At 40.4% G+C, this 17254-nt stretch overlaps 1 pseudogene; it reads left to right on the top strand.

Moving 5' to 3' along the window:
* Window positions 1-10171: 10171 nt before the first annotated feature.
* On the top strand, window positions 10172-11379 carry LOC137245993 (2-methoxy-6-polyprenyl-1,4-benzoquinol methylase, mitochondrial-like; annotated as a pseudogene).
* The last annotated feature ends 5875 nt before the right edge of the window (window positions 11380-17254 follow it).

Here is a 17254-nt window from a genome sequence, read left to right as displayed (position 1 = left end):
CCACCTATAGACCTAATGCCCACTCCCTCTTAAAATGCTCAGTAACACCTTTCGTTTGATACCCATATCGTACAAACATTCTAGAGTCACCCCTGGCCCACCCTAATGGCGATATCTCGAAAAGGCGTCCACCTATAGACCTAATGCCCACTCCCTCTTAAAATGCTCAGTAACACCTTTCGTTTGATACCCATATCGTAAAAACATGCTAGAGTCACCCCTGGCTCACCCTAATGGCGATATCTCGAAAAGGCGTCCACCTATAGACCTAATGTCCACTCCCTCTTAAAATGCTCAGTAACACCTTTCGTTTGATACCCATATCGTACAAACATTCTAGAGTCACCCCTGGCCCACCCTAATGGCGATATCTCGAAAAGGCGTCCACCTATAGACCTAATGCCCACTCCCTCTTAAAATGCTCAGTAACACCTTTCGTTTGCTACCCATATCGTACAAACATTCTAGAGTCACCCCTGGCCCACCCTAATGGCGATATCTCGAAAAGGCGTCCACCTATAGACCTAATGCCCACTCCCTCTTAAAATGCTCAGTAACACCTTTCGTTTGATACCCATATCGTACAACTATTCTAGAGTCACCCTTGGTCCACCTTTATGGCGATATCTCGAAAAGGCGTCCACCTATAGAACTAAGGATTACTCCCTTTTAAAATACTCATTACCATCTTTCATTTGATACCCATATCATACAAACACATTCTAGAGTCACCCCTGGCCCACCCTAATGGCGACATTTCGAAAAGGCGTCCACCTATAGACCTAATGCCCACTCCCTCCTAAAATGCTCAGTAACACCTTTCATTTGATTCCCATATCGTACAACTAGAGACAGCCCTGGTCCACCTTTATGGCGATATCTCGAAACGGCGTCCACCTAGGGAACTAAGGATCACTCCTTTTCAAAATACTCATTAACAGCTTTCATTTGATACCCATATCGTACAAACATATTCTAGAGTCACCCCTGGTCCACCTTTATGGGGATTTCTCGAAAAGGCGTTCACCTATAGAACTAAAGCCCATTCCCTTTTAAAATACTCATTATCACCTTTCATTTGATACCCATATCGTACAAACACATTCTAGAGTCAGCCCTGGTCCACCTTTATGGCGATATCCCTAAATGGCGTCCTTCCATAGAAATATGGCCTACTCTCTCTTAAAATACTCTTTAATACCTTCCATTTGATACACATGTCATACAACCACATTCCAGGGTTACCCTAGGTTCATTTTCCTACATGGTGATTTTCCTTATTTTGTCTCCATAGCTCTCAACTGAGTATGTAATGTTCGGTTTCACCCGAACTTAGCCTTCCTTACTTGTTTTTTTAAATTTGCTTACCGGGCTAAAGGTTAGCATGCTTAAAATACGTAAGTCGTTTTGTTCAACAAATTTGAGTAGATAACTCAGCAGTTGTTTGCATCAGAGCGACAATTTTTGAGATAGTTATTAAAACTATTTAAAGGTTGTCAAACGATGTTTCTCGTTGTATATCCTTTAATTCTAGAGTTAAATTGATAAATAACGTGTACGAATTTGCTTAACGCATTTGTTTTGGTTACTCGACGTCTCCGTTCTCGTGTAGCCTACATATTGCGTTTTTTTTTTTTAATTTGCTTACCGAGCTAAAGGTTAGCATGCTTAAAATACGTAAGTCGTTTTGTTCAACAAATTTGAGTAGATAACTCATCAGTTGTTTGCATCAGAGCGACAATTTTTGAGATAGTTATTAAAACTGTTTAAAGGTTGTCAAACGTTGTTTCTCGTTGTATATCCTTTAATTCTAGAGTTAAATTGATAAATAACGTGTACGAATTTGTTTAACGCATTTGTTTTGGTTACTCGACGTCTCCGTTCTCGTGTAGCCTACATATTGCGTTTTTTTTTTAATTTGCTTACCGGGCTAAAGGTTAGCATGCTTAAAATACGTAAGTCGTTTTGTTCAACAAATTTGAGTAGATAACTCAGCAGTTGTTTGCATCAGAGCGACAATTTTTGAGATAGTTATTAAAACTATTTAAAGGTTGTCAAACGTTGTTTCTCGTTGTATATCCTTTAATTCTAGAGTTAAATTGATAAATAACGTGTACGAATTTGTTTAACGCATTTGTTTTGGTTACTCGACGTCTCCGTTCTCGTGTAGCCTACATATTGCGTTTTTTTTTTAATTTGCTTACCGGGCTAAAGGTTAGCATGCTTAAAATACGTAAGTCGTTTTGTTCAACAAATTTGAGTAGATAACTCAGCAGTTGTTTGCATCAGAGCGACAATTTTTGAGATAGTTATTAAAACTATTTAAAGGTTGTCAAACGATGTTTCTCGTTATATATCCTTTAATTCTAGAGTTAAATTGATAAATAACGTGTACGAATTTGTTTAACGCATTTGTTTTGGTTACTCTACGTCTCCGTTCTCGTGTAGCCTACATATTGCGTTTTTTTTTTAATTTGCTTACCGGGCTAAAGGTTAGCATGCTTGAAATACGTAAGTCGTTTTGTTCAACAAATTTGAGTAGATAACTCAGCAGTTGTTTGCATCAGAGCGACAATTTTTGAGATAGTTATTAAAACTATTGAAAGGTTGTCAAACGATATTTCCCGTTGTATATCCTTTAATTCTAGAGTTAAATTGATAAATAACGTGTACGAATTTGTTTAACGCATTTGTTTTGGTTACTCGACGTCTCCGTTCTCGTGTAGCCTACATATTGCGTTTTTTTTTTTTTAATTTGCTTACCGGGCTAAAGGTTAGCATGCTTAAAATACGTAAGTCGTTTTGTTCAACAAATTTGAGTAGATAACTCAGCAGTTGTTTCCATCAGAGCGACAATTTTTGAGATAGTTATTAAAACTGTTTAAAGGTTGTCAAACGTTGTTTCTCGTTGTATATCCTTTAATTCTAGTGTTAAATTGATAAATAACGTGTACGAATTTGTTTAACGCATTTGTTTTGGTTACTCGACGTCTCCGTTCTCGTGTAGCCTACGTATTGCGTTTTTTTTAATTTGCTTACCGGGCTAAAGGTTAGCATGCTTAAAATACGTAAGTCGTTTTGTTCAACAAATTTGAGTAGATAACTCAGCAGTTGTTTGCATCAGAGTGACAATTTTTGAGATAGTTATTAAAACTGTTTAAAGGTTGTCAAACGATGTTTCTCGTTGTACATCCTTTAATTCTAGAGTTAATTGATAAATAACGTGTACGAATTTGTTTAACGCATTTGTTTTGGTTACTCGACGGCTCCGTTCTCGTGTAGCCTACATATTGCGTTTTTATACTCAGTTGAGCAGAGCTCACAGAGTATATTAAGTTTGATTGGATAACGGTTGGTTGTACATATATAAAGGAATCGAGATAGATATAGACTTCCATATATCAAAATAATCAGGATCCAAAAAAAATTTGATTGAGCCATGTCCGTCCGTCCGTTAACACGATAACTTGAGTAAATTTTGAGGTATGTAGGTTCCTGAGCACTCATCTCAGATCGCTATTTAAAATGAACGATATCGGACTATAACCACGCCCACTTTTTCGATATCGAAAATTTCGAAAAACCGAAAAAATGCGATAATTCATTGCCAAAGGCGGTTAAAGCGATGAAACTTGGTAGATGGGTTGACGTTATGACGCAGAATAGAAAATCAGTAAGATTTTGGACAATGGGCGTGGCACCGCCCACTTTTACAAGAAGGTAATTTAAAAGTTTTGCAAGCTGTAATTTGGCAGTCGTTGAAGATATCATGATGAAATTTGGCAGGAACGTTACTACTATTACTATATATGTGGTAAATAAAAATTAGCAAAATTGGATGAAGAACACGCCCACTTTTTAAAAAAAAAATTTTTTTAATTCAAATTTTAACAAAAAATTTAATATCTTTACTGTATATAAGTAAATTAAGTCAAAATTCAACTCCAGTAATGATATGATGCAACAAAATACAAAAATAAAAGAAAATTTCAAAATGGGCGTGGCTCCGCCCATTTTCATTTAGTTTGTCTAGAATACTTTTAATGCCATAACTCGAATAAAAATTTACCAATCCTTTTGAAATTTGGTAGGAGCATAGACTCTATGACGGTAACTGTTCTCTGTGAAAATGGGCAAAATCGGTGGAAGCCACGCCCAGTTTTTATACACAGTCCACCGTCTGTCCTTCCGCTCGGCCGTTAACACAATAACTTGAGCAAAAACCGATATATCTTTACTAAACTTAGCCCACGTACTTATCTGAACTCACGCCCACTTTATCGATATCGAAAATTACGCAAAATGAAAAAAATGCCATAATTCTATACCAAATACGAAAAAAGGGATGAAACATGGTAACTGGATTGGTTTATTGACGCAAAATATAACTTTGGAAAAAACTTTGTAAAATGGGTGTGACACCTACCATATTAAGTAGAAGAAAATGAAAAAGTTCTACAAGGCGTAATCAACAGCCCTTGGAATCTTGGCAGGAATACTGTTAGTGGTATTGAATATATATATAAATTAGCAGTACCCGACAGATGATTTTCTGGATCACCTGGTCCACATTTGGTCGATATCGCGAGAACGCCTTCACATATACATCTAAGGGCCACTCGCTTTTAAAACCCTCATTAATGCCTTTAATTTGATATCCATATCGTACAAACACATTCTAGAGTCACCCCTGGCCCACCCTAATGGCGATATCTCGAAAAGGCGTGCACCTATAGACATAATGCCTACTCCCTGTTAAAATGCTCAGTAACACCTTTCGTTTGATACCCATATCGTAAAAACATTCTAGAGTCACCCCTGGCTCACCCTAATGGCGATATCTCGAAAAGGCGTCCACCTATAGACCTAATGTCCACTCCCTCTTAAAATGCTCAGTAACACCTTTCGTTTGATACCCATATCGTACAAACATTCTAGAGTCACCCCTGGCCCACCCTAATGGCGATATCTCGAAAAGGCGTCCACCTATAGACCTAATGCCCACTCCCTCTTAAAATGCTCAGTAACACCTTTCGTTTGCTACCCATATCGTACAAACATTCTAGAGTCACCCTGGCCCACCCTAATGGCGATATCTCGAAAAGGCGTCCACCTATAGAACTAAGGATTACTCCCTTTTAAAATACTCATTACCATCTTTCATTTGATACCCATATCATACAAACACATTCTAGAGTCACCCCTGGCCCACCCTAATGGCGACATTTCGAAAAGGCGTCCACCTATAGACCTAATGCCCACTCCCTCCTAAAATGCTCAGTAACACCTTTCATTTGATTCCCATATCGTACAACTAGAGACACCCCTGCTCCACCTTTATGGCGATATCTCGAAACGGCGTCCACCTAGGGAACTAAGGATCACTCCTTTTCAAAATACTCATTAACAGCTTTCATTTGATACCCATATCGTACAAACATATTCTAGAGTCACCCCTGGTCCACCTTTGTGGGGATTTCTCGAAAAGGCGTTCACCTATAGACCTAATGCCCACTCCCTCTTAAAATGCTCAGTAACACCTTTCGTTTGCTACCCATATCGTACAAACATTCTAGAGTCACCCCTGGCCCACCCTAATGGCGATATCTCGAAAAGGCGTCCACCTATAGACCTAATGCCCACTCCCTCTTAAAATGCTCAGTAACACCTTTCGTTTGATACCCATATCGTACAAACACATTCTAGAGTCACCCCTGGCCCACCCTAATGACGATATCTCGAAAAGGAGTCCACCTATAGACCTAATGCCCACTCCCTCTTAAAATGCTCAGTAACACCTTTCGTTTGATACCCATATCGTACAACCATTCTAGAGTCACCCTTGGTCCACCCTAATGGCGATATCTCGAAAAGGCGTCCACCTATAGACCTAATGCCCACTCCCTCTTAAAATGCTCAGTAACACCTTTCGTTTGCTACCCATATCGTACAAACATTCTAGAGTCATCCCTGGCCCACCCTAATGGCGATATCTCGAAAAGGCGTCCACCTATAGACCTAATGCCCACTCCCTCTTAAAATGCTCAGTAACACCTCTCGTTTGATACCCATATCGCACAAACATTCTAGAGTCACCCCTGGCCCACCCTAATGGCGATATCTCGAAAAGGCGTGCACCTATAGACATAATGCCTACTCCCTCTTAAAATGCTCAGTAACACCTTTCGTTTGATACCCATATCGTACAAACACATTCTAGAGTCACCCCTGGCCCACCCTAATGACGATATCTCGAAAAGGCGTCCACCTATAGACCTAATGCCCACTCCCTCTTAAAATGCTCAGTAACACCTTTCGTTTGATACCCATATCGTACAACCATTCTAGAGTCACCCTTGGTCCACCTTTATGGCGATATCTCGAAAAGGCGTCCACCTATATAACTAAGGATTACTCCCTTTTAAAATCCTCATTACCATCTTTCATTTGATACCCATATCATACAAACACATTCTAGAGTCACCCCTGGCCCACCCTAATGGCGACATTTCGAAAAGGCGTCCACCTATAGACCTAATGCCCACTCCCTCCTAAAATGCTCAGTAACACCTTTCATTTGATTCCCATATCGTACAACTAGAGACACCCCTGGTCCACCTTTATGGCGATATCTCGAAACGGCGTCCACCTAGGGAACTAAGGATCACTCCTTTTCAAAATACTCATTAACAGCTTTCATTTGATACCCATATCGTACAAACATATTCTAGAGTCACCCCTGGTCCACCTTTATGGGGATTTCTCGAAAAGGCGTCCACCTATAGAACTAAAGCCCACTCCCTCTTAAAATGCTCAGTAACACCTTTCATTTGATTCCCATATCGTACAACTAGAGACACCCCTGGTCCACCTTTATGGCGATATCTCGAAACGGCGTCCACCTAGGGAACTAAGGATCACTCCTTTTCAAAATACTCATTATCACCTTTCATTTGATACCCATATCGTACAAACACATTCTAGAGTCAGCCCTGGTCCACCTTTATGGCGATATCCCTAAATGGCGTCCATCCATAGAACTATGGCCTACTCTCTCTTAAAATACTCTTTAATACCTTCCATTTGATACACATGTCATACAACCACATTCCAGGGTTACCCTAGGTTCATTTTCCTACATGGTGATTTTCCTTATTTTGTCTCCATAGCTCTCAACTGAGTATGTAATGTTCGGTTACACCCGAACTTAGCTTCCTTACTTGTTTTTATTAATTTGCTTACCGGGCTAAAGGTTAGCATGCTTAAAATACGTAAGTCGTTTTGTTCAACAAATTTGAGTAGATAACTCAGCAGTTGTTTCCATCAGAGCGACAATTTTTGAGATAGTTATTAAAACTATTTAAAGGTTGTCAAACGATGTTTCTCGTTGTATATCCTTTAATTCTAGAGTTAAATTGATAAATAACGTGTACGAATTTGTTTAACGCATTTGTTTTGGTTACTCGACGTCTCCGTTCTCGTGTAGCCTACATATTGCGTTTTTTTTTAATTTGCTTACCGGGCTAAAGGTTAGCATGCTTAAAATACGTAAGTCGTTTTGTTCAACAAATTTGAGTAGATAACTCAGCAGTTGTTTGCATCAGAGCGACAATTTTTGAGATAGTTATTAAAACTATTTAAAGGTTGTCAAACAATGTTTCTCGTTGTATATCCTTTAATTCTAGAGTTAAATTGATAAATAACGTCTACGAATTTGTTTAACGCATTTGTTTTGGTTACTCGACGTCTCCGTTCTCGTGTAGCCTACATATTGCGTTTTTTTTTTTTAATTTGCTTACCGGGCTAAAGGTTAGCATGCTTAAAATACGTACGTCATTTTGTTCAACAAATTTGAGTAGATAACTCATCAGTTGTTTGCATCAGAGCGACAATTTTTGAGATAGTTATTAAAACTGTTTAAAGGTTGTCAAGCGTTGTTTCTCGTTGTATATCCTTTAATTCTAGAGTTAAATTGATAAATAACGTGTACGAATTTGTTTAACGCATTTGTTTTGGTTACTCGACGTCTCCGTTCTCGTGTAGCCTACATATTGCGTTTTTTTTTTAATTTGCTTTCCGGGCTAAAGGTTAGCATGCTTAAAATACGTAAGTCGTTTTGTTCAACAAATTTGAGTAGATAACTCAGCAGTTGTTTCCATCAGAGCGACAATTTTTGAGATAGTTATTAAAACTGTTTAAAGGTTGTCAAGCGTTGTTTCTCGTTGTATATCCTTTAATTCTAGAGTTAAATTGATAAATAACGTGTACGAACTTGTTTAACGCATTTGTTTTGGTTACTCGATGTCTCCGTCCTCGTGTAGCCTACATATTGCGTTTTTTTTTTACTTTGCTTACCGGGCTAAAGGTTAGCATGCTTAAAATACGTAAGTCGTTTTGTTCAACAAATTTGAGTAGATAACTCAGCAGTTGTTTCCATCAGAGCGACAATTTTTGAGATAGTTATTAAAACTGTTTAAAGGTTGTCAAACGTTGTTTCTCGTTGTATATCCTTTAATTCTAGAGTTAAATTGATAAATAATGTTTACGAATTTGTTTAACGCATTTGTTTTGGTTACTCGACGTCTCCGTTCTCGTGTAGCCTACATATTGCGTTTTTTTTTAATTTGCTTACCGGGCTAAAGGTTAGCATGCTTAAAATACGTAAGTCGTTTTGTTCAACAAATTTGAGTAGATAACTCAGCAGTTGTTTGCATCAGAGCGACAATTTTTGAGATAGTTATTAAAACTATTTAAAGGTTGTCAAACAATGTTTCTCGTTGTATATCCTTTAATTCTAGAGTTAAATTGATAAATAACGTGTACGAATTTGTTTAACCCATTTGTTTTGGTTACTCGACGGCTCCGTTCTCGTGTAGCCTACATATTGCGTTTTTTTTTTAATTTGCTTACCGGGCTAAAGGTTAGCATGCTTAAAATACGTAAGTCGTTTTGTTCAACAAATTTGAGTAGATAACTCAGCAGTTGTTTGCATCAGAGCGACAATTTTTGAGATAGTTATTAAAACTATTTAAAGGTTGTCAAACGATGTTTCTCGTTGTATATCCTTTAATTCTAGAGTTAAATTGATAAATAACGTGTAAAAATTTGTTTAACGCATTTGTTTTGGTTACTCGACGTCTCCGTTCTCGTGTAGCCTACATATTGCGTTTTTTTTTTTTAATTTGCTTACCGGGCTAAAGGTTAGCATGCTTAAAATACGTAAGTCGTTTTGTTCAACAAATTTGAGTAGATAACTCAGCAGTTGTTTGCATCAGAGCGACAATTTTTGAGATAGTTATTAAAACTATTTAAAGGTTGTCAAACGTTGTTTCTCGTTGTATATCCTTTAATTCTAGAGTTAAATTGATAAATAACGTGTACGAATTTGTTTAACGCATTTGTTTTGGTTACTCGACGTCTCCGTTCTCGTGTAGCCTACATATTGCGTTTTTTTTTTTTAATTTGCTTACCGGGCTAAAGGTTAGCATGCTTAAAATACGTAAGTTGTTTTGTTCAACAAATTTTAGTAGATAACTCAGCAGTTGTTTGCATCAGAGCGACAATTTTTGAGATAGTTATTAAAACTGTTTAAAGGTTGTCAAACGTTGTTTCTCGTTGTATATCCTTTAATTCTAGAGTTAAATTGATAAATAACGTGTACGAATTTGTTTAACGCATATGTTTTGGTTACTCGACGTCTCCGTTCTCGTGTAGCCTACATATTCCGTTTTTTTTTAATTTGCTTACCGGGCTAAAGGTTAGCATGCTTAAATACGTAAGTCGTTTTGTTCAACAAATTTGAGTAGATAACTCATCAGTTGTTTGCATCAGAGCGACAATTTTTGAGATAGTTATTAAAACTGTTTAAAGGTTGTCAAACGTTGTTTCTCGTTGTATATCCTTTATTTCTAGAGTTAAATTGATAAATACCGTGTACGAATTTGTTTAACGCATTTGTTTTGGTTACTCGACGTCTCCGCTCTCGTGTAGCCTACATATTGCGTTTTTTTTAATTTGCTTACCGGGCTAAAGGTTAGCATGCTTAAAATACGTAAGTCGTTTTGTTCAACAAATTTGAGTAGATAACTCATCAGTTGTTTGCATCAGAGCGACAATTTTTGAGATAGTTATTAAAACTATTTAAAGGTTGTCAAACGATGTTTCTCGTTCTATGTCCTTTAATTCCTCCGAATATGGTAAGAACGCACCGAAATTGTTTGGACAACTACAAAATGGATCCACACAAGCGGCAGTTACAGCCGTTGGTGCCAATACGAACGAAAACAATGGCACAGCAGGTGATGCAAAGAACGCACACCACTCTTTGGATTCCAAACGGTGAAATAAAGTGAGAAAGATCAAAAAATACACAAAGTTTTCGAAGGGGTGGCCAGCTCCTATGATTTAATGAACGATGCTATGTCAATTGGCATACACCGGTTATGGAAAGATATATTTATGGACCGCTTGGGTCCAGTGCATGGTATACGGCTCTTGGATATGGCCGGCGGTACAGGTGATATTGCTTTTCGTTATATCCGATATCTTGCCGCACAGCAAAATCCGTTGGGACGCGAAAGTCATGTAACCATTTCAGATATAAATCAGCATATGTTGGATGTAGGGAAGGAGCGTGTGAAACGATTAGCACTAACTGAAAAGAACTTCCCTAATCTACAAATAAATTGACCATAAGCAGATGCAGAGCAATTACCATTTGCGGATGCCAGTTACACAGCATATACAATGGCGTTTTGTATACGCAATTGCACGCATATTGATAAGGTATTGTGTGTTGCCAGTACATAACTGATGAAGGTCGATATTTTCCAGTGGTTTAATTTGAATTTTGCATTAACAACTTTATGCACATAGAAAACAGACCCACCATAAGCAAATGGTATCAGTTTTGGTTGAACAGGGCCACAGTGGGAGCACCGACTACCAAAACCAAAAAAACTTCCCTGGCTCACAACAGCTGACCACAGTAAATTGCTTACATTTCATTGTTTTCGTAAAATGTATCACACACTTTTAATAAATTTTTTACGACATTCCATAATATTTCAATTTAAATAATATCTAATGGATATGACGAATCTACAGCGGTGGTTCATATACATTGGGTTGTTTGCGATACCCTACCTAGCGGTAGTAAGCGGCGGTGTACAAGCTTTCCGACTGACGAAATTGGCAATGGGAATATCAGGTTTTGCCACTTGCACTGCTCCTGTTATTTGAAGCTTGTTCTGCACCCGTGGGTCTTCATCGAACTTTCACATTTATTGTCCGCAGGCGGCTAAAGAAGTACAACAACAAGTCGAGAAGGCATGCCAAGATGTACTAGCAAAACGTTTGGTTTTCCGCGACGGACTTTAAAAGACACTAAACATGATTATTTTTGATAGGTTATCCAATGCATAGATGTTGAATGGTTTAGAACAAAGGTTATTGCAGTCCCCAATAAAGGTGAGCATAAAGTATACGGAGGGTTAGGACACTGCACTTTAAGCAGTGGAATGGATGTGGCAGTGAAGTCGGAGGTTCATCAGTGCTGTGATGAACGTAATTAAGGAATAAGTTTGGTAAGTATACTCGGTGTTTAAGATCAACTTTGCCCTTGCTAATTGTGCAACTTTATGCCCAATTCGGTTTATGAAGACGTGTCTGCTTCAGTCAATGAGGGACGAGAGAGGGATCTGAGAGTAAGCTGGAAGGACCCAAGCGACGTTGATTTCCACTATGTGCTACCTTATAAGAAGCTACAATACTTGAAAACTAACATCAAATATACCACTAATGAAAGGAAAATTGTACGGTACACGTTTGGTAAGCCTTATTTTTATAATAAATATAAGTATCTCCAAAATAATTAGTGAAGTTTAAAAACTGTAAAAAAATCGGGCTTCTAATAGTAAAATCTCTTATGATGCAACGTAACACAACCACCTTTATATATATACAGTTCCCACGGTCTCCTCTTCGGCCGTATATGCCATGCTTTAAAACGGGTTTGATATTGGGAACTGTGGGAACAACTCGTCTGCAAATTTTAGATGAAGGCGACCCCATGTGAATTGCCCACTAGTGTTTATGATTGGACTGCATACCGTGGTTTACATAGCTTTCTTGATAGAAGATTTGAAGTTGACATAGGGTGTTATATGGGCATCCGCTGTAAGGTAATATTCCGTTTAGGCAACGATATAGCGTAGGCTTTGTTTTTGTTGTTGTGGTCGTAGTAACCAAACCCATTCCGTAAGCTTTGTGGTAATCTGCAATGAAGGGTGCGTCTATAGTATACTGCACAACGAAGTAGGCAATACTAGGATACCCAACCCCTCCCCTACGTGGCCGTTTGCTGGAGGTTCCACTGTCACTTGTCGCACTTTTTCACCATATTGTATGGGAGCATGCGCGTTGACGTCAGAACCTGAAGGTCCCTTGGGGTGTAGAGTCCAATTGGAGGGGGTGGTTACTGCAAAGGTACGTCCTTGTGTGTACGTGGTGGATTCCACTCATACCTTCAGATTCGTGAGCCATTTCTACCGTTTAGGCGACGGCGTTTGGATTGGTATACAGCAAAGGCTGTTAATAAAAAAAAACTATTTTGTTGATGGCAGTCCCCGCTAGAGGCATACGTGTGCATTTAGTATAAAATCCTCATCCGAAATATGGAAATATGAAACAACGAAAGATTAGGTGATGATGCCGGTGAAAAGTGACCCTACCGGAACTTCCCCCCCCCCCCCCCCCCCCCCCCCCCAGAAAACGGGAACCTTTTACAATTTTCCTTGGTCTGTCATGAATTTCTATACATATCGATACATGGTTACGCTTTCTGATTAAATACAATTAACCAAGAGAAATACCCAAATATGAATATTTTTATGATCAAAAAACTGAATATAGTTTTTAATCAGCTTTGAAACAATATCTGAATCAAACGTGTTTACTTTAGGTGACCAACAACTTTTAATAATCATTTTTCATTCAGCCTTCTGAATCTTTCCGATTATCTTTGTTGACTGAATAATGATTTACCACCTTTAGTCCCGTATTTGGTATTGACATTTTAAACGCGTATTTCTGCATAATGGTTGGCATTCGAGCCCTTGACTCAGATAATGAACGTCATCGAACCATATCAAGTGTCGATTCTTTAGGATTTGTTGCTGGATTTAATTATTTCCTGAACAATTGCGTGGTACCAGCGGCGTACCTACGCAATTGTTGAAAGAAGGAACCGAATCCAAAACACTCTTTGAAAAAAGACTGGCGGGAGTCAATGCGATTTTTGAGGGACTTGGAACATGCACCTTGTTGTACTAAAATTGATTGGACTGCAAAACTTCATACTGAAAATAAAGTTCTGGAAACTCTAAATAGAGGTTTGAAATTTGCATGAAGATTTTTTAACACCTTTCGAATTTTTGCATTTTCCCGAAAATGTTTTGGAAATGGGTTTGCATGTGTTTGGTTGTGCAATTCGATGAAGTTGTTTCTACCATTGGCGAGAGTGAGTAAAAGGAGAAAATAACTGATAAAATACATCAATAATTGTTTGTAATTTCTTAAAAAATAAGTGGTTTGTGGCAGATTGGTTCGCCCTTCTGCGGTAGGCTTTTATGATGTCCTCGTTATGGGATAACGAGTGAATGGGATGGTTTCTGGTGTCCTCGCTCTGGGTGAGAGGGTGAATTGGTGGGGTTTTCTTGTGTCCTCGCTCTGGGTGAGCGAGTGAATTTGGGTCTTTTGTTCAGGGGGCCACGGCTAGTATTGTTAAAAAACCATAGAAAAAAAAATGCTTTTTGTTTGCGAGCTTTTGGTAAGCTCCCATGCGTCCTCGTGTCTCTAGCTCCCTTTCCCCATTGCCCACAAGTAGCTAGGTGTAGGATTCCCCCTCCGGCAGACTCGGTACGAGACCGGGGGTGAGAAAAAAAAGAAAAATAAGATGTAGGATCGCCCTCCGGTAGGCTCGCACCCTCACGAGACCGGGGTGGTTGATTATAATTAGGGCCGCGGGAGCGACGCAAACTTAGGGATAGCGGGGCATCACGGCGCGTGGTTGAACGCGTCTTTATGTCCCGCGCTCCCTTTCCCCATTGCCATCGCGTAGTACGCCTTAGGTTTCCCCTCCGGTAGACTCGCACCCTCACGAGACCGGGGGGTTGATGATAATATATGGCTCGGGAGAAACACAAGCTTAGGGATAGAGAGACACGAAGACGTGGGTTCCTTAATATGCTTTCGATGCTATCACTAACCGTGGGCCTCGAGTTGTAGGTAGTCGGGGGAAATAGTGTTGTGACAGATGGGCGATCTGATTAGGATAGTTGGTTGGCCTCGTTCCGGGTGAACGAGAGCTGGGTTTGATTTTTTTTGAAATTAGGGATATGGAGGAACGGAAGTGTTTGTTAGGAGCTCGTCACCTTCTCGCAATCCGTATCTTCCGGTGGAAGAAGGATCAGTTTGACCAAAGGTCGTCTGACTTGACCCTTCTCGGTTTTGAGGTCGACTACGCGTACTCGGTCATCTTCGCCGGGGTGTACGTTGACAACTCGACCTAACCTCCATTCGTTGGGAGATAAGTTGTCCTCTTTGAGGACAGCGAGATCTCCTACTTTTATATTCTGTCTGGGATGCTTCCACTTCACTCGTTTGTGAAGTTCGGATAGATATTCGGTTTTCCATCGCTTGCAGAAAGTGTGATGGAGGGCTTTGAGTTTCTGCCACCGATTGATCATCGAGGCAGAGCTCTCACTAGCATCCGGCTCCGGCGGAGCCAGTAGATGGCTGCCAGTGAGGAAATGACCTGGAGTAAGCGGCTCAAGGTCCGTTGGGTCATTGGATGCCGGGCTGAGCGGCCGCGAGTTCAGGCATGCCTCGATGCGGCACAAGAGTGTATGGAATTCCTCGAATGTAAATTTGTGTGGTGAGGCTATCTTTTTGAAGTGGCTTTTGAAGCTTTTCACTCCAGCCTCCCACAGCCCTCCCATGTGGGGAGCGCCCGCAGGGATGAAATGCCAAGTGAGTGACTGGTGGCTGTACTTCGAGACAGCATTGTCTCGGGCTTGTGCCATGAAAGTTTTGAGTTCCGATCGTAGGGATCGTGAAGCTCCGACAAAATTTGTACCGTTGTCGGAGTAGACGTTTTTGGGACATCCGCGTCTAGATATAAAACGGGCAAAAGCCACAAGAAATGATGGGGTGCTGAGGTCAGTAGTGGCCTCCAGATGAATCGCTCGTGTGGAAAAACACACGAAAAGGCAGACATAGCCTTTGGATAGTCGACACCCTCTGCCGCGGTAACTTTTAATGTCGAAGGGTCCGGCAAAGTCGACTCCAGTATTCGTGAATGCACGGCTGAATGTCGTGCGTTCGCGAGGGAGAATACCCATAAGTTGGGTCTGAGCACGCTTTCGGTGTACAGTGCAAACTTTGCAATTGTGAATTGTAGCCCTAATCATGGTTTTGATGTTAGGTATCCAGTATTGGGTGCGTATCAGACGCAACATGAGTTGGTTCTCCCCATGCAAACTTTGTTGATGAAACATTAGGACTGTCAGCCGGGATAACCGACAGTTGTATGGGAGGAGGATTGGGTGGCGTTCAGTAAAAGCTAAGTCCTTTGACGCCCCGAGTCGCCCTCCTACCCGAATGATGCCATCTTGGTCTAAGTAGGGATTAAGTGAGAGTATTACACTTTTCCCTCCAATTGGTTTTCCGGCCTTTAGATCATTATATTCGGAACTATAATGTTGTTTCTGATAGATTTTAATTAAGATTTGGGTTACTGATTTGATCTCATCAGGAGAGATTAAAGGTGACTCGACCTGAAATGATTTTTTTGTTTTGGGGTGAGTTCTTCGGTAGAACCTCATTACGTATGAGAGCACCCGTAAAGCCATAGGTAGGTCTGAAAAGCGTTGAAGAACATCGATAGTATTTACTGTTGTTGTTGCGCAGGTCTTCGCCCTCTTTTCCTCTACGGAGGTGATGTAGTCACTTTCTTGTGCTGGCCATTGGGAAGTGTCTTCTTGCAGCCAAGAAGGTCCCTGCCACCACAACGAATTGTTGACCAATTCAGACGCAGGTAATCCTCTGCTACCTAAATCTGCTGGGTTAGATTCTGAGTTTACATGCAACCAGTCCTTATTTCCGACCATGTCGATGATCTTGGTGATCCGATGTGCGACGAAAGTGGACCAGGAACACGGCGGTTTCCTTATCCATGCGAGGACGATAGTTGAATCCGTCCAAAGGTGCACGTTCACTGGTCCCAACTTGAGGTTCCTGAAAATTGATTCGGTGATTTCCGCTAACAGCACGGCTCCGCAAAGTTCCAAACGTGGAAGAGAAAGAGTTTTCACTGGGGCTACTCGGGTTTTGGCTAGAAGCAGGTTCGTGCAGACATTATCATCCGTTTTGACGCGCATGTAAATGGCTGCTGCATATGCCTTCTCGGATGCGTCACAAAATCCATGGATCTCGATGTCGGTTCCTGGTGAAAAGTTGACCCATCTAGGTATCCGGATTTTATCGATTTCATGGTATTGGTCGGTGAAGGTTTTCCATCGTTCCAGCATACTGGTAGATACTGGTTCGTCCCAAGCGGTGCCTTCCAACCAAATACTCTGCATGAGTATTTTTGCCACAATGACCATTGGTGCCAGCCATCCCAAGGGATCGAAAAGTTTGGCGATTGCTGATAGTATCGCTCTCTTCGTAATATTTTCCGGGTTGTCCAGCGTCCCTGCTTGAAAATAAAATAAGTCGGAGAGGGCATTCCATCGAATACCTAATGCTTTCACTGAACTGGTATCTTCGAATGCCAGGAAGTTTTCATTGAGCAGGTCTGCTTTGGGGATGTCCCTTAGAATGTCCTCTGAGTTGAAGGTCCATTTGCGAAGTGGAAAGCCCGCTGATTGTAGGACTTGACGAATTTCATCTCTGGCTTTAATAGTCGATGTGATCGTATGTCCACCCGCTAACACATCATCTACATACATGTATTCTCGCAGTATGCTAGCCGCTGTAGGGTGCGAGTTTGAGACGTCTTCTGCTAGTTGTAGGAGCGTTCTTATCGCGAGATATGGAGCGCAATTCACTCCGAAGGTAACCGTCTTTAATTCGTAAAGACTAATAGGGTCATTCGGGGAAGTGCGATGCACAATACGTTGAAATTTGGTGTGATTTTCGTTCACCCAAATTTGTCGATACATCTTTTCGATGTCGCTATTGAATACGAAGC

Source organism: Eurosta solidaginis, chromosome 3 (genome assembly GCF_040869045.1).
Source record: "Eurosta solidaginis isolate ZX-2024a chromosome 3, ASM4086904v1, whole genome shotgun sequence".
In the NCBI taxonomy this organism is placed as follows: Eukaryota; Metazoa; Arthropoda; class Insecta; order Diptera; family Tephritidae; genus Eurosta; species Eurosta solidaginis.
Note: the sequence above shows the minus strand (reverse complement) of the source record. Positions and strands in the feature narration are given on the sequence as shown.